The sequence below is a fragment of the Gopherus flavomarginatus genome, chromosome 22, assembly GCF_025201925.1.
Source record: "Gopherus flavomarginatus isolate rGopFla2 chromosome 22, rGopFla2.mat.asm, whole genome shotgun sequence".
In the NCBI taxonomy this organism is placed as follows: Eukaryota; Metazoa; Chordata; order Testudines; family Testudinidae; genus Gopherus; species Gopherus flavomarginatus.
The window spans coordinates 19,025,142-19,047,343 of record NC_066638.1 but is presented as its reverse complement, the minus strand read 5'-3'; the positions used below and the strand labels follow the sequence as shown (position 1 = coordinate 19,047,343).

Sequence of the window (22,202 nt, the reverse complement as noted above, 5' to 3'; positions counted from 1 at the left end):
CTACTTGGAGCCCATGTTTTTCAAGGTGACTCTGCTGGTTTTTCCATGACTCTACTCCTTTTGAAGTTAAAGGCTCTGGGGCTGATCTGGGGTCAGCACTGGCGTCCCCTGAAGACTGAAGTGCCTTCTGCATAAGGAGGAGTTTTACCTTCAGCTCCCAGTTCCTGCAAGACTGCAGCTTTAGCTGGCGGCAGGGGGCACAGTTCTGAGGGATATGAAAGTCTCCCAGACACAGTCAGAGTCTATGGCCATTACAGGAATCGACTCCTGGGCACGTCCTGTTTCAGTGAGGAATGCTGAAGAAAAGTCTTATTTCCCCGTTCTGGTTTTTTCAGATTAAAAAAAAATCTTCTAAACCTTCAGGGATGTGTATGGGGGGGAATCCCCACAGACAGGGGAGGAAATGTAAACTAAAGTTCTTTGTTTTTCTTTAATCCCAATAGAGTAAAAAGAAACACCATTAAAGAGATAAAAAGAAATAAAAACTACTACTTATGCTAATGACATATGCTAATAAAGGGACAACTGCTTGCCCTGTTTGAGGCCAAAGGCAGTAGAGGTGGCCTGAGGGGGGGTGCTTTGGTATGTACCCCCAGAATGCAACCTGGAAGCTATTGGAACCGCTGTGTCCCCAACTATTCAGCTAGGTTGACCTCATAGACTCATAGACTTTAGGGTCAGAAGGGACCAATGTGATCATCTAGTCTGACCTCCTGCACAAAGCAGGCCACAGAACCCTTATCCATCCACTTCTATAACAAACCCCTAACCTATGTCCGAGTTATTGAAGTCTTCAAATTGTGGTTTGAAGACCTCAAGCTGCAGAGAATCCACCAGCAAGTGACCCGTGCCCCACGCTGCAGAGGAAGGCGAAAAACCTCCAGGGCCTCTGCCAATCTGCCCTGGAGGAAAATTCCTTCCCAACCCCAAATATGGTGATCAGCTAAACCCTGAGCATGTGGGCAAGACTCACCAGCCAGCACTCAGGAAAGAATTCTCTGCAGTAACTCAGATCCCATCCCATATAATATCCCATCACAGATCACTGGGCATACTTATCTGCTGGTAATCAAAGATCCATTGCCAAAATTGAGCTATCCCATATACCATCCCTTCCATAAACTTATCAAGCTTAGTCTTAAAGCCAGATATGTCTTTTGCCCCCACTACTCCCCTTGGAAAGCTGTTCCAGAACTTCACTCCTCTAATGGTTAGAAACCTTCATCTAATTTCAAGTCTAAACTTCCTAGTGTCCAGTTTATACTAATTCGTTCTTGTGTCTACATTGGTACTAAGCTTAAATAATTCCTCTCCCTCCCTAATATTAATCCCTCTGATATATTTATAAAGAACAAGCATATCCCCCCTCAGCCTTCTTTTGGCTAGACTAAACAAGTCAAGCTCTTTGAGTCTCCTTTCATATGACAGGTTTTCCATTCCTCGGATCATCCTAGTAGCCCGTCTCTGAACCTGTTCCAGTTTGAATTCATCCTTCTTAAACATGGGAGACCAGAACTGCACACAGTATTCCAGGTGAGGTCTCACCAGCGCCTCGCACACTGCTTTGCTGTTACCACTCAACATGACAGTAGGTGGCACCACATACCCAACTGAGTCACCTGAGTGCTTTACCTAAGCCACTTATGGACCAATAATAAAGGCACCAGCCAATTTCCCAGCTCCCCTTGCACCCCCTACTGGAGTATAAACCTTCCTGCACTGCACAGGGGTCTGCTCAATGTGGGAAAGGTATGCAACAGCCCTTGTTACCGGAACTAAGATTTCCAAACACTTCACTCAAAACACACTGGTTAAGATAAAACATAAAACAGATTTATTAACTACAGAAAGATTTTAAAAGATAACAAACAGATCAAAGCCAGTTACCTAGGCAATCAAACAAAACCGCAATCTAAGTCTCACACAAACTAGATAGGATTTGGTTCAGCAATATCTCACTCTGACTGATCATACAAAATTTTAGCTTCTTTAAACAGGTATTTCTTCTTTCCCTTCTGAGATCTCCTTCCCTAGCTCAGTCTTTGCTCCTCCAGTGTTTCCAGCTGTTGTCTTGTAGGGGAGTGAGTCCCAGTCATGATGTCACTTCCCTCTTATATAGTTTTTCCACAGGGCAGGAACCCCTTTGTTCTAAGCCAGGTTCCCAGCCCAGTTTGTGGAAAAGTACAGGAACCAAAATGGAGTTCAGCATCATGTGGGCTGGTCACATGCTTTTACAAGCCTTCCTGAGCAGCCATTATTCGTAGACTGGCTGAAGCATTCCCAGGTGAGGACAAGCCTTTTCCATGGTCCATTGACATTAGCACTGTTTAGCTTTTTCCTTGATGTGCCTGAAAAGCTAGTTGTGAGTGTTTCCAACTTCACAAGAGCTTTCAATAACATATATAGCAAAGCTTAATAACTTCACATACAATGACAGCGCATGCAATCCAAAGAGATTTTTATGTTTAGCAGATCAAGACTTTTAGAATGATACCTCACAAGGCATATTTTGTACAAAACATATAATCATATCACCATGGTAAACACGGGATGCCTTGGGGTGCAGAATGTTATGGGGGGGGGGGAAGGGTTGCCCGCACAGTGCTAGATAGCCTTGAGGCTTTCCTCGAGGAACAGTGCATGTGCAAGCTCAATGAACACTGCTACTAAAAATCTCCAACTAGAGGTGGAGGGGTGCAGATACACCTACAGGGGAGCACCCATAGGGACACTACTCGAAGAAGAACAATTGATCACCACCCTCTTTGTAACAGCTCTTAACATATTTGGAAGCTATCAGGTTCCCCCTTTAGACAGACACACACACACACCTCTCTCCTTTTTGAAGACAAAACATAACCATTTTAAAAAAATCTTTCACCATAGGTTGGGTTTTCTAACCTTTTATCATTATTGTTGCTCTCCTCTGGATTCTTTCTAATTTGTTAACATCGTTCTTAAAGTGTGGTACCCAAACCTAGACACTATACTCCAGCTGAGCCCTCACCAATACTCACTAGAATGTAACAATTAACTCCTGTTTACATACGACACTCCTGCTGATGCACCCTCAGAATATTAGCCTTTTTCACAACTCATTGACTCATATTCAATTTGTGACCCATTTTAACACCCAGATCCTTTTCAGCAGCACTGCCTACTGTTGTTCCCCATTTTATAGTTGTGCATTTGATTTTTCCTTCCTAATGTAGTATTTTGCACATCTTTATTGAATTTCATCTTATTTTCTTATTCTCCCATTTATCAAGATAATTTTGAATTCTAATCCTGTCCTACAAAGTGCCTGCAACCCCTTAGCTTGATGTCACCAGCACATTTTATAAGCATACTCTTCACTGTATTATTCATGTCCTTTGCATTTATCAGCACTGAATTCCATTTACCAACAAATTGCCCATTCAACTGGCTGAATTAAGTCTGTCTCAGGTTCCTCACAGTCCTCTTCGGTCATGACTGACCTAAGTTATTTTGTGTTTTCTGTAGATTTCACCACTTCACTCCTTCCCCTACTGTCTTGGCAGTGCCAATATGGAACCTTCTGCCACCGACCTTTTGTTTTGTGTATTTAAGTAGTGGGATTAGTCACAAGGGTTTGTATAGTGCTTAATACAATGGGATCCTTGTCCATGATGGGAGCTCCTAAATGCTGATAATAATATAAATAAAGTTATGCAGGTGCTTAAGTTATTGCCTATACTGGGGGCTATCGATGACTGTTTAGCGTGGTGTGGCTGACTGGTGTACAAGTAGGACTAGGACATTCCGCAACCAAGAAAATGAAACCTTTATTCAGACTCTCTGGTTTTAAAAACCTATTTAAATAAGAGCTTGTCTATCCTGGAGCTCTTCCTGACTAGCTCCATGGGAACACTTATTCCAGAATAATAGTTTAAGCAAAATCAGACAAGCCACTCAATGTATTTTCCATTGTAGGTCACCATTAAGTAACACTTTAATTCAAGGCATCTCTAGCTTTGCCTAGTGCATATGATTCTGCTGTAGCCGGTGATGCAGCTGATGGGAAGCAGTCACCTTATTTTGTTCTGAGATTTGTCACAGCTAACTGGACTTTCCTTTCCTTTTTTCCTTTCCATTTCCCCCTAACCCTAACCCTAAGCGCTCAGCTGCAGAGACTAGGCTCGGGCTGGCAATGGATTTGAAACTCCCAGGCTCTTGCTGTGACACACTGGCACCTTGAAATTCAAGACTGTCATAAAATTGTTTTATACAAAGTGTGCCTTGTGAGGTAAACATCTTGATCTGCTGAACATTAATATCTTGTAAAAAGAATGAGTACATATGGCACCTTAGAGACTAACATATATTTAAGCATAAGCTTTTGAGGGCTAAAACCCACTTCATTGGATGCATGCAGTGGAAAATACAGTAGGAAGTTATATGTATATATCCACACACACAGAGAACACGAAAAAATGGGTGTTGCCATACCAACTATAACAAGAGTAATCAGTTAAGGTGGGCTATTGTCAGCAGAGGAAAAAAACTTTTGAAGTGATAATCAGGATGGACCATTTCCAACAATTGACAAGGTGTGAGTAACAGTAGGGGGAATAGTTCTACTTTGTGTAATGAGCCATCCACTCCCAATCTTTATTCAAGCCTAATTGAATGGTGTCTAGTTTGCAAATTGGATTGTATGTGCTGTCACTATATGTGACATTATAAAGTTTTGCTATGCATGTGTTACTGAAAGATGTTGTGAAGTTGGAAACACCCACAGCTAGCCTTTCAGATACAACGATGAAGCAGCTAGACAGTGCTGATGACCCATTAACAAAGACAATGAACCATGGAAAACCATATCCTCACCTGTGGACACTTCAGACAGCCCACGGACAATGGCTGCTGTGACTCAGCAAGGCATGCAATGGCATGTGACCAGTCCATTCTGAACTCCATTTTGGTACCTGTATTTTTCCACAAAAGGGCTGGGAACTTGGCTTAGAACAAAGGGGTTCCCGTCATATGGAGAGACTATAAAAGATGGGGAGTGATGTCATTTCGGGGCCTCTCTCCCCACATAGGAGAACACCTGAGGAACAAAGACTGAACGGAGGGGAAGTGCCGGTCCCAGGCTAAAGGGATTTCTAGCCTGTGTATGGAAGCTTAGTGGACTGCTTGTATCACCAGTCAGGGTGAGATATTGCTGATTCAAATCCTATCTAATACATTAGGCTTAGACTGCAGTTTTGTTTATTTGCTAGGTAATCTGCTTTGATATGTTTGCTGTCAATTAAAACCTCTTTCTATAGTTAAACTTGTTTTATGGTTTATCTTAACTAGTGTGTTTGAGTATTTGAGAAAATCTCATCCCACTTAACAAAGGTGTTGTGCATATTCCTCTCCCCGTGGAAGGAGAGAGAATAAATTCATACTGGTTGGGTTTTTGACCAGCGCAGGGTGGTACAACTCTGGAGTCCTAAGCTGGGGAGCTGGAGGTATTTTGTCTGTAGTCTCTCTATTGTTGGTTCATGCAGTGGCTGGCCAGAGCCTGCATGTAACTGCAGCTGGGTGTATGAATGCTGGTGGGAGTGTAGGACCAGGAGTGAGCGGTCTGTTGCTTGTCACAGCAGCACAGTGTGAGAGGGAACCAGGCTAGTGACTCAAGGAGGCTCAGTGGTACCGCCGTTCTAGGTTGCACCCTAGGTGGGAACCACCCCACCTGTCATTCACAACATCAGATCTGGGCAGGCCCCTCAGCTCTTCCCTCTCCAGCACAGATAAACAGAGTACCAGGCACAGCTGACCATGTGTGTATAAAATTTCTCAAGTAGCAGGAGAGATAGTGAGGTTAGTTCCATCAGGGAGGACGAGGCCCTCTTCCAGCAGCTTAAGTGTGAACTCCAAGGGAAGAGAAACTGCCTTGTAGCTGGTTAGCCATTCTTTGTTTAATTCTGAGCTGATGGTGTCAAATTAAGACTGTGAATGGCTAGCCAACTACAATAGCAATTTCTCCCCCCTTGGTGTTCACATCTCAGCTGCTAGAAGAGGGCCTCATCCTCCCTGATTGAACCTCGTTATCTCTAGACTGATTCTTGCCTGCATATTTATACCTGCCTCTGGAAATTTCCATTACATGCATCTGACGAAGTGGGTATTCACCCACAAAAGCTCATGCTCCAATACATCAGTCTATAAGGTGCCACAGGACTCTTCGTTGCTTTTGTTTCACTAATTTCCTCATTGTGTAGTCCCACTTCCTGAAATTAAATGCTACAATGTTGGGTTGCTGTGGTGTTTAAATTTAATTATACCTGTATTATGGTCACTACTACCAAGCCGTCCAGGTATATTCACCTCTTGGTCAAGATCCTGAACTCCACTTAGACTAAATCAAGAATTGCCTCTCTTCTTGTAGGTTCTAGGATTAACTGCTCCAAGAAACAGTCATTTTAGGTGTCAAAAAACTTTCTCTCTGCATCTCGTCATGAGTTGACATGTACCCAGTCAATATGGGGATAGCTGAAATCCCCATTATTGAATTTTTTCTTTCTTTGAGAAGTTCATGCACTTCTTGTGGGACAGCAGGATGCTGGAACAGGCCCTGAGAAGAATGTTCAGAGCACTGCTGGCAGGCTACAATGCCAAGGACGACCACATTTCTTAAACCTCCAATACCTTGTCTATATGGGACTTATGACCTTTAGGTTCCCCCTCGTTTTCTTCACTTTTTTGTTCGCATCCCACAGATAAGTTCGGGGGGGGGGGGGAAGATGCTGATTTGAGACTGTTTAAGGTCTATTATTTGCACAAAAGTCTCCAGAACACTTAATTCTATTCAACTACATTGAATATGGTGGCCTTGTCTCTGCAGATTTTTTAAACTTTTGGAAGCTCCTCAAAGGCAGTAATTTGTTCTTATTAGTTAATACATCCATAAGAGCATGAATAAAATAGAGAGCACAGCTGCCTTCATACACGTCTTTATTGTACATACTTTGGATAAGAAAGTGTCTGAAGACTAAGAAGAAATTTGATCTTTTCTGTTTTCAATTCCAGCTGCACATGGCACTGTGGGCCAAGCCCTCAAATGTTTATGCTAAACTCACATTGAAGTTTAACCCTTCACAAACATTGTTATGGGACCTGCTTTGGTTAAAATAGTATGAATGCAGGTTTAAAATTCAGTCACAGAATAAGAAAATCCTGTAAAATTTGCAGTCAGCAGAGGCTCCTGTACAGGAGCCTGCTGACCCTTAGTTTTCATTTTAATAAGTACTTCTAGCCTCTCTTTCAAAGACAGGAGACTGTTTTGGTTTACATCCTCTTCCTACATGAAAGGTTTTCTTCCTTGCAGCCTTGTCAACATAGGGAAAGTTGCCCTTAAACAAACAAATCTGTGTGATGTTCTTGTTTTATTTCAGTTTCATTTAGGCCTGTTGCCAACTGCCTCAGGCTTGATCTATATGGGCAAATTTTTCCACTATAACCTAAGATGTGAATTTAAACCAATATAATTATACTATACACTGTATGGATACTTACTGTGATAAGAGTGCTTTTGGGGGTTAGTGTATTTTGCTTGGAAAGGCGTCTAAGCGAAACTAAAAAAAACGACCAAAGGGAGGGATTCACATGGAGGAATTATACTGGCATAAGTATAACTCAAAGTTCTTCATGAAGCCTGTACCTTAAACTAAACTTTAAAAAGCCACTCAAACCAATTCAACTATTTAAATTGACCCCTAAGATTATAATGGTGTAACATGCCTCTGTAAGATTCCACACTCAGTTTCCACTGACTTCAGCAATTCACACAATCAAGCCCAAATTCTAAAGATGTGTTTATTCAGGTTCTAGTGGAATCCAAATGCAGAGATAGGATTGGCACAGATATTTAGTGTAATAAGACAGCCTTTCACATGTAGGCCCACCATTTAGGATGGGCCCAAGTCAGTGGTAGCTCATGTTCCCAAACAACTGTTAAATCAGTTCTGCTCCCAACGTGATCTTCAGCAGACACTGGCAGGCTTGCTTTGTGATGCCCACCCATATTGTTCCCATCTTAGGTTGCAGTGCTTAACTCATCCTTAATCACTAAAATAATTTCAAGAGAAACATCACACAGCTCTCATGCTACTAAGCAAACCCAATGGTGAAACAAGCATCAAGTGATTAAACAGTTGACACTTTTAAGAAAACTTGACAGATTCCACAATACTGTCCTTGGGTGGGAGGAGGGGGTGACTATAAAAGGACATCACCACATACCTAGGAAATGCTGTACTGTCATTTGCTCAATGTTAAAAGACCTGCACATAAGCAGTCTTCAGTGAGATCTGTACGTGTGACCTGGAATAAAGCCCAGTTATAGCAGATCTAAGTTCCAATCACTACCGAGTTTATAACCTTCTTAAAACTGACTAAGTCAAGAACTCCCCAGCTCATGCTGCCCAATGCTAATGAGAAGAGCCCTGCAGGGTCCGGATATTCTGTTTCCTTTATTTCATCAAATTTTCTCACTTAGCTACTAGTAAACATGCCGTCCTTAACATCTTGTCCCAGATCTTGAACTTTCATTTCTATTAAGTTGATAGGGTTGACTGATTTTTTCATCTCTGTGGATACTGCTATATTGGCATGTTGATAAACTGCACTAAGACTACATGAAAAAGAATCCACTTCTGTCTCTGGTAAGGTGTGTATTCAGAATTAAAAATAAAGCCCAACTGATTGTCATGACTGGCCAGAACAGCTCCCATAGGTGAAAGGGACTATAAACTGCATAAACTATAAAATGCAATGTGCCTGCATTTTGTAGGGCAATTCCCTTCTTCCACATTTTTGGTACCTAACACTCAATGCCTTAAGTCAGTTCAGCACATACTTTTGGCAAAAGCAGCAAGTGTTGCAGTTGTGGACATCTGCATTCCAATAGATATTTTGATTTAACATTTTTTTTTTTTAAATTGCACCACTGCAGCTGAAACCAAGATGATACTAAATGCCTCTTTGTCACTGATGCAAGTTCAAAGTAACTGCTTCTTTTACACTACTGTAATGCCAATCAGGACTTGGCCCTTAATTGGGGCAAAGACACATGATCTCAACCAAGATCCCCCCCCCAAAATAGCCAAAGTTACTGAACCATGCTCCACAGGAATCACTGGATAAAGTTTAATTTTACTGATATTTTCACAGTTGAGTTGAGTCAATACATCTTCAGAACATCTAAATGAGCTACATGTTATGTTTTTTGAAAACTAGAGTGGAAAATATTTTAATTGAAAGCTGAGAGCTCGTATACAGAATTCCAACCCAAAATTAATGATTATGACAGAGGATTCCTCTTCTCCTCTTGGTTTAGCAGGGAAAATGGTGCTGCACTGAGAACAGGTGACTTGAAAAACACCCAGACCTTTGGAAAACAGCCACAAAATACCGACTTCAGATAGATGTTTATTAGAGGAATCTGGCTATTACAAAAAGGACCAATAAAAACATACAATTCATATGCATAGTTTTCAATACACTGCAAACTACAACAGAGAACACTGTAAATACACTTACAACACCCACCTGATATTTTGACACACATGTAGTTCACTTCTAGGATCACATGCTGTCTGATCAGCAAGTACAGGAGCTCCTCGAAGAGGACAGCAGCCTAAACAATGCTATTTTTGCATCATTTTACTAGCTGTCATTTGTCCCTTTTAAATAGCGCCAATGTATTCCAAGACAAAAGGCCTTTTTCTTCCAAAATATAGATTGAATACATTGTTGCAGCAGTTAATGCTTAACTTGAGAATTCTTGCAGCAACTGTTTAACCTGCACTATTAATGTATCCGCAATGTTCTCCTGGATCTCTTCCTTTGTAGTCTGAATTCTCATGATTGATTTAGAACAAATAAAAATACAAGCTCTAGTAAAAAGAAATTTGGGATTGTGCCAATGATCTCATTTTCCTGCTCTCAAATTATTATGGTTCATTATTCCTCATTGAACATTTCAGCTTCTAAACAAATGTTTATCTAGTCAAGGTATCAACAAGACCTATCACTTTCATAGGTATGAGGGCAGCAATTCAGGAATTTAAACTGAAGTCCTCCTATAAATGAAGAGTCTGTGCAAATCTTGTATAAACATTAGAGAATCTTGCCATACTTGCCACAGTCACTTTTCATTAGGCTTCACAGCAAACACTACCTTAAAACTTCAATGAACTTAATTACCTGTCCTTAACCACCTATCAGTGGTAGAAAGCTGCATTTTCTCACCACAAAGCAGACAGTGATCCTTAATTTGAACATGTACGCAAGCTGCCTGGGGGAAAAAATTGGTACCTATATAGTGCTTTCCATGTTCCATGTGAGATAGTCCATATTCACCTATTCCAGGGGTCTCAAACTCAAATGATCATGAGGGCTACATGAGGTCTAGTTCATTGGCCTGAGGGCTGCAACACTGACACACATCCCCTCGCTGCCTCCAGCCCAACCCCCATTCCACCCCTTCCCTGCCCCCGTTCCAACCCTTTTCCTGAAGTCCCCACCCCAATTCCGCCCCCTCCCTGCCCTCAGAGGGTGCATGTGGGGTGTGGCAGGGGCTCAGGGCAGGGAGTTGAGGTTCAGCAGAGGGCTGCGGTGCAGGCAGGTGGCTCAGGGTGCAGAAGGGGAGTGGGATGCAGCAGGGGGCTCAGGGCAGGGGGTTGGGGTGTAGAAGAGGTGTGGGATGCAGCAGGGGGGTCAGGGCACAGGGCTGAGGTGCAGGCATGGAGGTCAGGGCAGGAGCTTGGGGTGCAGGAAGACTTTGGGCTCCGGGGTGGCAGCAGCGTACACTGGGGCCAGGGCAGGCTGCTGGCCCCGGCCCCACTCTGCTCCAGGAAGTAGCTGGAACCATGCCCCTATGGCCTCGGGGGGGTAATGCAGGGTTCTGCTTACTGGTTGCTGCACCTCCAGGTACCTCCCCCAAAGCTCCCATTGGCCATGGTTACCCGTTCCCAGGCAATGGGAGCTGCGGGGGGTGGGGTGGGGGGTGGGGTGGGAGGAGAGTGCCTGACAGCCACAGCAAAACACAGACAGAGCCCTCTGCTTCTCCCTCCCCGGCCCCCGGCTGCAGGGACGATGCCAGCTGCTTCATGGAGTGGCGTGGGGCTCGAGGGGGGCTGTAGTTTGCCCCCCCCCCGGCCTGGAGGTAGGTCGGGGGAAGGGGGGAAAAAGGAGCCGCTTGGCAGGCCGTAGGAAATAGCCCAGTGGCTTGTTTGAGACCCCTGCATTATTCCCATTCTACAGATGGTGAAAATGAGGCACAGAAGTGAAGTGACTTGTCAAAGGCCACAGAGCAAATCAGTGGCAGACCAAGTCCTTAATTCCAACTAATGTTCATTGCTCCAGACCATACTACCTCTAGACAGCTAAAAATGTGTTCCTAGCTCTTCTTGCATTGTTCTTTAGATCTTATCCTGGTTTCAGCTGCTTCCCATTCACTTCACACTCTGTTCTGGGAATATAAGATGAGACAATGTTAAGGAAAGTTAAGAGTACAGGCTTTTTGCTGCTTACGTACCATTCTCTGTTATCAGCTTGCACCTCAACAATGTTGTTTCATTACTTCTTAAAAAAGACATTTGCTATTAAGATTTGCTATTAAGATTTGGAAAATATATAGCAAAACCACCACAAACAACTGAGAAAAGATATTAGCCAAGCAAAAGATGTACTTAGCATCCAAGTCTTCCCATGTTAGTACATTACAGAGGTTTTAACATTACCATTAACATTCACAATATTGGCTTCCACATTTAGTACAGACTCCAGTTATTTGTAGTGTTGCTAAACCAAGCTCTCAAAACAATGAACTGGAAATAATTAAACTCAAAACTAAATAACAGAAGGATATAGCAATTATAAAAAGGACACACAAGGAAGAAGAGATGAGATGTTTTAGATTATATTCATTACAGGTAAGGCAGTTCTAAAAGGAGAGTGATAAAGGAAGACCATCCCAGACAGAAAAATCTGTTAAGACACATGATCCATCAAGGCAAAGGAGGCTGGTGTTGGATGAGTAGATACAGTCTGATATACAACTGTCAGTAAATAACATGGATGAATGAAGCCTCACAGCCAAGTTTTGCCAGGAAATCACTTTGTTCCTCTAAAGATGTGAATATGATATTCTGTAGCAAACGCCTCCCTTCCACAGCAGATTTTATTAGGTATTAGTAATGAAAACACTGATCTCCCAAAGGCAATATCTGGCACAGTAGAACCTCAGAGTTACAAATACCAGAGTTATGAACTGGCCAGTCAACCACACACCTCACTTGGGACCAGAGCAGCGGCGGGGGAGTGGGGTGGGGGGAAGACAGGAGTAGAGGAAAATACAGTAAAGTACTATGTTAAACTACTAAAAAAATAAAGGAAAAGCAACATTTTTCTTCTGCATAGTAGTTTCAAAACTGGATTAAGTCATTGTTCAGCTATAAACTTTTGAAAGAACCACCATAATGTTTTGTTCAGAGTTACGAACATTTCAGAGTTACGAATAACCTCAATTTCCAAGGTATTCGTAACTCTAAGGTTCTACTGTACTGCAAACTGGCAGACCTTATGTATGTAGGGTCTTTGAGTTGTACAGATAAGCCAAAATTGGAGTTGAAAAGAGAAGATATTTGTTTTGTATCTGATTAATTAGGCATTATCTTGAAATGGTGTAGTATGAAGAACTAGGAAAAACACCAAACGCTTTAATCTGTACAGGCACGTGTGCTTAAAAAAAACAGCCAACCAACCAACTCCACTTTCCAAGTAGGAATCAGAAAGATAGAGGTCTGGGAATGGTGTACAGATTACTGCTTGTGTTCTTCCTGCTGTACAATGGAAATCTCATGTGAGACCACTAAAAGATCAGCTATAGAACAGATTGTTACTTTGCTTACTGTCCCTTATTGTCTCATTGTGTCCTTGTACCCCTGTCAATCTGTCTGTACCCATTTCCTGTCTTCTACTTCAATAGTAAGCTCTTTGGGACCATTTCTGTTCTCTGTTTGTACAGCATCAGTCAAGTGGGGCCCAGGGCCAGGAGTGGAACTAAGCACTATGGCAATACCAATAAAAAGCAATCTAACAATCTTGGACTCAGTAAGCACTCTCTCCCCTAACACTTCTGCAAACAGAATGCATCGTATTGTACAATACTTCTTGCAGGCCTTGTAGGCAGAAAGAATTTTATCAAGCTGCACTGGTGGGAGCCCTACTGTAGATGGGTCTGGTGGCATCAGACACCACAGTTGGACAAACATTTTTTAGCTAATTCTCCTATTGTCCATAAGGCCTTAAGGTCCCAAATGAGCCCGATGGAACCACAGGAGGCTGAAGGGGCACATGAGCTGCAGAGGATTACTCAATACCATGGAAGGGATTTTCAGTGACGAGCATTATCCATGATACTAAAATTAAAGACAGCAGGCAACATCATATGTAATAGTGTTCCACTGAGTTTTCTGACAGAACATCTTGTAGCTAGTCAGGATAATCACAAGGGGTGAATGGGCAAAAAAGTCACCAATTCTGCAGAAATTATGAATTTTAAGATTCCTCAAAAAGCGGCAAAGAATCCTGTGGCACCTTATAGACTAACAGACGTTTTGGAGCATGAGCTTTCGTGGGTGAATACCCACTTCTTCAGATGCATGTGGTGGAAATTTCCAGGGGCAGGTATATATATGCGAGCAAGCAAGCTAGAGATAATGAGGTCAGTTCAATCAGGGAGAATGAGGCCCTGTTTAGCAGCTGAGGTGTGAAAACCAAGAGAGGAGAAACCGGTTCTGTAGTTGGCAAGCCATTCACAGTCTTTGTTCAATCCTGAGCTGATGGTGTCAAATTTGCAGATGAACTGAAGCTCAGCAGTTTCTCTTTGAAGTCTGGTCCTGAAGTTTTTTTGCTGCAGGATGGCCACCTTAAGGTCTGCAATAGTGTGGCCAGGGAGGTTGACGTGCTCTCCTACAGGTTTTTGTATATTGCCATTCCTAATGTTTGATTTGTGTCCATTTATCCTTTTCCGTAGAGACTGTCCAGTTTGGCCAATGTACATAGCAGAGGGGCATTGCTGGCATATGATGGCATATATTACATTGGTGGATGTGCAGGTGAATGAACTAGTGATGGTGTGGCTGATCTGGTTAGGTCCTGTGATGATGTCGCTGGTGTAGATATGTGGGCAGAGTTGGCATCGAGGTTTGTTGCATGGATTGGTTCCTGAGCTAGAGTTATTATGGTGCAGTGTGCAGTTACTGGTGAGAATATGTTTCAGGTTGTCAGGTTGTCTGTGGGCAAGGACTGGCCTGCCACCCAAGGCCTGTGAAAGTGTGGGATCATTGTCCAGGATGGGTTGTAGATCCTTGATGATGCGTTGAAGGGGTTTTAGCTGGGGGTTGTATGTGATGGCCAGTGGAGTCCTGTTGGTTTCTTTCTTGGGTTTGTCTTGCAAGATGAGACAATGTTTTATATACCTGCCCCTGGAAATTTCCACCACATGCATCTGAAGAAGTGGGTATTCACCCACGAAAGCTCATGCTCCAAAACGTCTGTTAGTCTATAAGGTGCCACAGGATTCTTTGCTGCTTTTACAGATCCAGACTAACACGGCTACCCCTCTGATACAAGATTCCTCAAGAACTACTTGGCGGCTGTGATTCACAACGTGGTGCCGTTTCTCTGCAAGATGAAGGCAACCAGAGAAAACTTCAAGGCGTGGAACTTAGGGGAAGTATGAGCTTGCCAAGTCACACAATTTCCCACTCTGCATCTGCTGTGCTCCTCCCTCTGGGAAAAAGCAATGGCTAATGGATTTGCATAATCACAGATCCGCTAGTGCTGCCTCATTCTTCCCATCTGTACACAATGAAGAGCAAAGATGTAATCCAGACTGAACAAGGGATTCAGAATTTGCAAACAGCCCTGCTCCCACAGAAAGCTGTGTAACGTAAGGGAGGTATTATGGATCTAACAGTTGTGAAGCGACCGGTTTATGTAACGTACTGACAGGGATAAGGATTTTGGAGTTCACTTTAACAACAGCAGCAGTGTGTGTGATTGTTCACTGTTTAATTGGAGAAAAAACAGGAACAGGAGGGGTATTATAAACAAAGGAAACTATTTATTTAGTATCAAAGTGCTGTGTGGTCTCCACAGAGATGTATACATATTTGAAGAGAGTCTTCTAAATGACCCTATTTCGGTGACAGAAAGCTACAGAGGAGGACAGGGGGATTGTTCTTGCTTAGTGTAAGTACTACCTATATCCCAGATATAGATTTGAATGAGGATACATGTGAATTAAATGTAAGCTGCAGAATGTGTGGATCCCTTTGCAACTGAAAACAAGATCAGATTTGGAATTTTGCTGGCAAAATCCACCTTATCATTCTAGGAAAAAGAATTCCTTGGAAGCTAATGGTACCTCTGGATATAAATGGAACCAGATGCTTAACTATGTATTCATGAGTATGTACCACTATGAAAATCTTACAATTTGGAATAAGAAAGATGTTTCCTGCAAGATACAGTGGCAGGGGCCTCAGAGGAGGGGTCATCGAGCACAGATCATGCCTCAGAAACAGGTAGATGTATTCCCTAAAATGAAAGGGTGGGCCACCTGTGCACCTTGATGGTTTTTATCCTCCTTTGCTTCTATGCTTATTTCAATTTTTTTGCTAAGTGAGAGTTGCAAAGAAAGTTCCTATCACAAGCAAGAAATAAGTTCTTCAGAACCGCAGGCCTTTAGTTTGCTTTACAAAGTGTAAGAGAGCAGGTTACAAACAAATGGGGGTCATTAAGTAATGGTTTGGAAGAAGAATATATTTGTAGCCACTTTGTATCCAAAAAAATTAAATCAAGGTGAAAAACAGAACATGAGCAGAGGTTTAATCCAGAAAATAAGGGCCTCAAAAAATACAAAAAAGAGAGGCTAAAGATCAACACACAAGAAAATCCAAGTACGCATACTGTCAGAATCACATTAAATCTGGAGAGAAAAACAAAAGGAATCACAACGAACACTTTGTTCTGAAGTTCTAGTAGAACTCTACCCACTCCCTTCACTGCTGGCATGTAGGTAAGATTCAGCTGATACAGGTCAGTGCACTTGATCTGTCGAACAGTTTATTAGACCTCCACCTGGAAAACTGACTAAACATCAAGCCAACACAGCCCAAAGAGGCAAAACTCCTGCCCTTTTAATGGATGTGCATGCCAAAAGGGGAAAGTAGCACTAAGATCTCACCTTCCAAGGGCCCGCCCACGTAATAGTGTCTTCGCTATTCAGGAGGTTTAAAGCTAGAGTGTTGCACAGGCAGGAGGCTTTACTTCAAGCATAGAAGTCTCAGGGAAGCAGTCATGAACAAGGAGAGAGCCAGAGTCATTCCCGATGTCTGCTTTCCCTCTCACAATCCTAATCAGAGTCTTCCTCAGTCACTGAACTCTCTACTTAGCTGACAAGGGTGGTAGGGTTTTTACTCTACCTTGCCTTCTCCTTCCTTCCATCCCCTCCTGCATGGCCTCAGTCACTTGCACGAGTACTGCGGTATTACTGGGAGTGAGCTCCTCAATGATACATTGTAAGTGCGCTCTGAGGCCTGGTCCACACTATGATTTTAGGTCAAATTTAGCAGCGTTACCTCGATTTAAGCCTGGACCTGTCCACATGACGAAGCCCTTTTTTCCGACTTAAAGGGCTCTTTAAATCGATTTCTTTACTCCACCTCTGACAAGGGGATTAGCACTGAAATAGGCCTTGCCAGGTCGAATTTGGGGTAGTGTGTACGCAATTCGACGGTTTTGGCCTCCGGCTCCATTGGGACCGCTCTGGACAGCGCTCTCAACTTAGATGCACTGGCCAGGTAGACAGGAAAAGGCCCACGAACTTTTGAATTTCATTTCCTGTTTGGCCAGCGTGGCGAGCTGATTAGCCCAGGTGACCATGCAGAGTTCATCAGCATGATGTGCACATTGCCTGGTCCATACTTTGTGAGAATTCTATGTCCATGTCCATGTCCTCACCACTATCGTCACCGTGCTGCTGTCGCCTCCTGGCCTGGTTTTGCTATTGCAGCTTCTGGTTCTGCATATACTCCAGGATAATGCGTGAGGTGTTTACAGTGCTCATAACTGCCACAGTGATCTGACCAGGCACCATGATACCAGTGCTCTGGCATCTGCGCTGAAAAAAGGCGCGAAACAATTGTCTGCTATTGCTCTGACAGAGGGAGGGGCGACTGATGGCATGGCTTACAGGGAATTAAAATCAACAAAAGGGGTGGCTTTGCATCAAGGAGAAACACAAACTACTGTCACACAGAATGGCCCCCTCAAGGATTGAGCTCAAAACCCTGGGTTTAGCAGGCTGTTGATTTCACAAAACAAAATAGGGTCAATTTCTTGTTTTGATCCACTCCATCTATCTTTTACATCTTAGGCTGGCAGCAGACAGTGCAGTATGACTGCTAGCCATCATCTCCTCCTGGGTGCTTAGTAGAAGATGGGAATGACCTGGCTGAGTCACTCCCATGTCTACCCAGGCGCCCCTGACCGACCTCACTGAGGTTGGCTAAAAGAGCACCCAGGAATACGACGACGACTGCTACCAATCGTAATGCACCATCTGTTGTCAAAAGGCAATGAGCTGCTGCTATGTAGCAATGCAGTCCCATGTCTGCCAGCACCTAGGAGACATACGGTGACAGTGAGCTAAGCGGGCTCCATGCTTGCTGTAGTATGGCATCTGCACAGGTACCCCAGGAAAAAAGGCGCAAAACGATTGTCTGCTGTTGCTTTCATGAAGAGAGGGAGGGAGAGGGGGGCTTGACATGTACCCAGAACCACGCGCGACACTGTTTTTGCCCATCAGGCATTAGGATCTCAACTCAGAATTCCAATGGCAGACGAGACTGGGAAACTGCGGGACAGCTACCGACAATGCAACGCTCCAGAAGTCAACGCTCGCCTCGGTACTGTGGAAGCAGTCTGTCTAAAACCCCAACTTCTATAAATTTGACCTAGTTTCATAGTGTAGACATACCCTGAGATTCCCAGTCATCACTTTAGATATCAATAAAGGGAATTAAGCAAAAATGAGCCACAATAGCAGAAATATTACCCAGTTTCCTACCATAGGAAGTTTAAGGCTGAACCGTGCCCAAGAAATAAGTGTGAACTGTCTTAAAAAGATTAGCTAAATGCTGAAGATGCTTCTGTGAGCTAGAGAATTAATTTTCTACATTTGCTAACAGAATTAGTTCTAATATATTAGTAAATGGGAGCTTAAATTTTTCTGACAAAGCAAGGACTGTGGGACACAAACTGTGGTTAGGCTCCTAGATAACAGAAATCCAGGCAACCTAGAAAGTTAAAAAGGAGAAAGATTTTTAAAATGAATGTAACAATATTCAAAATAGTAAACAGAAGATGCATACAACTTCCTCTATCTTTCATTTATCCTTCCACTAGGAATTGGTTTTCAAAGTGGAAGGACATATTGCATAAACCCTCTGACCCACCAAAAGTAAAACTGTTTAATTATAAATATTGTGAGTCATGTTCTAATAGCAATTAGCCACTTTAGAGTGCAAATCGGTCAGCTGTTGGTGCACTTGTTGGGTGGCAGAAGGCATTCAGCCAAACAGCACATCCTGTCAGTTTACTGCTACAACATAGCATTGGAACATCAGGATTTCCTAAATTAATGTGCAACAAAGCTCAATTGTTATACAAACCTTGAGAACTTAAGGCAAAATGTATGAAATTAATTATCACAAATTAAACCTTCCACCTCAGGCTATTTCAAATAAAGAGCTACTGGACCAAAAAGTTAAGCCTGGTGTAAGCAGAGATTCACTGCAGCTACTTCCCTGTTTAATTTTTCTCGTTGAATGTACTGCAGAGCACAACATTAACAAAATTTAAACATTTGTGCTTTACTAAACACTCCCCCACCCCCCAAGACACTAGCTTAAAAATGTCATGTCATATTTTAGGAAGCATAAAGCAGATGAAAACTATACCCATTTTGGAAGCCTGCTTACATTGTTTGTGACATTACCAACCATATTTCTGCCTCTGCATCTCAGTGGTTTTCCCATAATGGTATTACATTATTCAAATGAAACATGCAAATTTTGATTGTAAAATATTTTAGAAGTTTTTTCAATATAAACTCAAAGCTTATCCAAGATGCAATTCAACTGATCTAGTCTGATTTTAAATGGTGAATATACTGACATGGAGATGAACAGAACAATTATTTAGATGAGATGATTCAAGAATGCCTAAAAACAGTAATAGGGAGGAAATACAAACAACACACAAAACTACACTGCAATTTGAGTCCAATTTGCGCTTCGGAAGCATGAGAATGAAAAACTATTACTTACCATACATCTAGATTTGTAGCATCTGATGAATATCCTAAGGGGAGAGAGGCTAAAATGTATTAGTGAACATGGGAGAGAAGAAATTTTAAAAACAGACACTACAAAAATGTCATGAATAAAATTAAAAATATGGACGCAGTTTGAAGACTAATTTCTGACTGGTGTTTCTCAGTGAAACAGGATATTAGTTAACCATTTCCAAAGCATCTGCTCATTTAATAAGTCATTAACATGGCCATCCCCACTAGTCATGGAAAAAGTTATTTTATATTAGGACATATATAACCAAAAGGCTTTCACTTCTCCTTTCCTTACACCAGCATCTGCATTTTTCCAGAAAGGAGCAAAATAGCATTCAGCTCATTGACTGAGCTGTGATTAGGGCATAATTTAATATCACAGGGAAGCAAAGGGACCATACGCACTGGTATCACACCACTTTTGCAGATATTTATGTCATTGTCCAGTATACCACAACTGAAATGAAGTTTAAGTATCCAGGTGCCTTTGGCACTACAGTTCAGTCCCTTATTATTATAATTTGGAGCTAAAGATCTCACAGTCCTATCTTCCCAAAGAGCTCCCTCTGAGTGACCAATACCATCAAAGGCTCTATGCTTTCAAGGCAAAGCATGCCCCCCTACACTAAGCCACAGCAACAGACTTGGTGCAAGAAGGTCCCTGCAAGGGGGAGGGAATACAGAAGCTTTCCCATCAGTCAGCACATCTATTGCTGGAATCCATGCATACGCCCTTCGATGAGAGTGACCAGTGGATCCATGTAATTGCAGATCTAGACCCCATTCCTGGCCTGACTCTCCTCTGGTGTCACAGAATCCCCCATTCTCCATGGTACGTATCATCCCATGCAAAGACACTAGGAATCCATTTCAAATGGAACATTGAATCCACTGTCATCAAGGTAGTCCATGCTGTAGAAAATATTTGCCCCTTGAAAACTGTAATAGTCACAAGTAAAACAAATCTGGAGATTGACCTTATCCCCAACAGACTCCATTTGTGAGCATCAGCTCTCCCCCTTGTCCCTCAGTGCTAGCAGTCAGTATTACCTGGCTTCAGCTGATTTATCCAAAAGAAAAAAGGCATTTTTGTTCTTTGCTATTATCAACTATGTATTCTTATTCTTTACCCTACCCTATTCATCCCCCACTGACTGCTGTGATTTCAACACCACACCTCTGGGTGTGAAAGACAGAATTGGTTTAGGATACTGAAGCACAAGTAGCACATTAGAACGGCTGTGTGGTTGTTTCATGTTCCCAGTGGATCGACTATATTCAGACTGTCTGGTCTCCTTCCTCTGAACAATGGGCCACCCACTAAACCATTAATTCAATTTACTCTGAAGGGAATAGGTGTTAAATCTTTAATATTTGCAGCCTAACACTTCTCTGATATACAGTATGTCCCACAGAACAACCATTCAATAGCCCTAGGGAAATGAACTAGATCTCATAGTTTTTTGTTTTTTTTTTTAAATAATCTCTCTAACTTTTGTTATACTCTCCTGGTTTTAACACAACTCTAGTAGAGACTTGTTAATCAAGAGCATTTGTAATTGTTTTTTGAATGTGGCATTACTTTCATGGTGTGCTTATACAGAAATTATGTACGTTTTATAGGGTTGCTTGCCTCTGGACTCTTGATATAGTGCTCTGAAGCCTTCAGTAAGTTATCAAGCATTAATGACTTGAAGTGTCCTTTTGAATCATGCCATCTGCAATGATTGCTAATTCAGAATTACTACACAGCCACAACCCTCACTGGTAATTCCGACAACTACTTTGTCATCAATATTTAGTTGGGAATTGGTCCTGCTTTGAGCAGGGGGTTAGACTAGATGACCTCCTGAGGTCCCTTCCAACCCTGATATTCTACGATTCAAGAGCAAAACTCCAGTCATCAGAACTCAGGGATGAATCTATTGCCTTATTCAGTTTTCTGTGTCCAGTTTGTTGTATGATATCATACAATTTTAATATGAAGTCATACAAAATGACTTTGCTCTCCTAAGACTTAAATTTATTCATGGTCAGACGCTTGGTTAGAGATTTGAGACGGCAAAAAGGTAGTACATACACTACAAGCCAGTAAAATGCCTCATTGTTGGCAGGTGAAGGAATTAAGACATCAGATTAAACTAAAGCAGTAAGCATACAGATACATCATTTATATGCTACCACTCTGTTGGCTGCCATGGTTACAAGCAGTTTCTTTTGTCACACTTTTCAAAAGTCAGATTTCAGTCAGGAAATAGGATATTTTTTTATTAACCAACAGATTTTTGCCATATTTGTATACCCCCTCAGCAACCTGACCTGTGATCTTTATTTACAAAGATCCATTCATTCCAATGGGACAAATCAATGCAAATAAGACTTGTAGTTATAGGCCCAATGAAAGAGGGCAGGGCTGAGATGATACTATCCACACTTTAACAGTTTACGTGCATAACCTCTCTCAGTTACCTTCTTAAAATCTAACGTGTGAGCCCAGCCATGCCCTGCTTCCCCCCACCAATAAATCACTACTGCCACCTCCTCCTATTCCTCAACACCTGTATTTAGGAAAGTTGATATGTAGGGAAGACAGGCCTGGGTCTCAGCACCTTCTGGAGGCAAACTTTCACAAGGTGAGAACAGACCAAGATTTCAGTTTACATTAGTGATACTTCACTTTGATACCACCATGCTCTCTGTCTTTCCGACAAACTCCTGGAACCTACTGCTGATACCAGTGACACTCCAGGACACAGGGACCAGCTAT

At 42.4% G+C, this 22,202-nt stretch overlaps 1 protein-coding gene and 1 long non-coding RNA gene across 3 annotated transcripts in view; one reads left to right on the top strand and one right to left on the bottom strand.

The window, feature by feature from the left end:
• Positions 1–22,202, top strand: part of PTAFR (platelet activating factor receptor) — a 566,600-nt gene that overhangs the window by 302,006 nt on the left and 242,392 nt on the right. The window lies entirely within an intron of this gene.
• The window catches only part of LOC127039155 (uncharacterized), a 37,676-nt gene continuing 26,636 nt past the window's right edge, over positions 11,163–22,202 (bottom strand). Inside the window, exons 2-3 of one of the 2 annotated variants that reach the window (XR_007770900.1) lie at positions 19,416–19,449; positions 11,163–11,485 (exon numbers count right to left, since the gene is read on the bottom strand). This is a non-coding gene — a long non-coding RNA (uncharacterized LOC127039155). Of the gene's footprint in view, positions 11,486–19,415; positions 21,006–22,202 lie in introns of those variants that run through there. The other variant, XR_007770901.1, reaches the window with a different exon arrangement.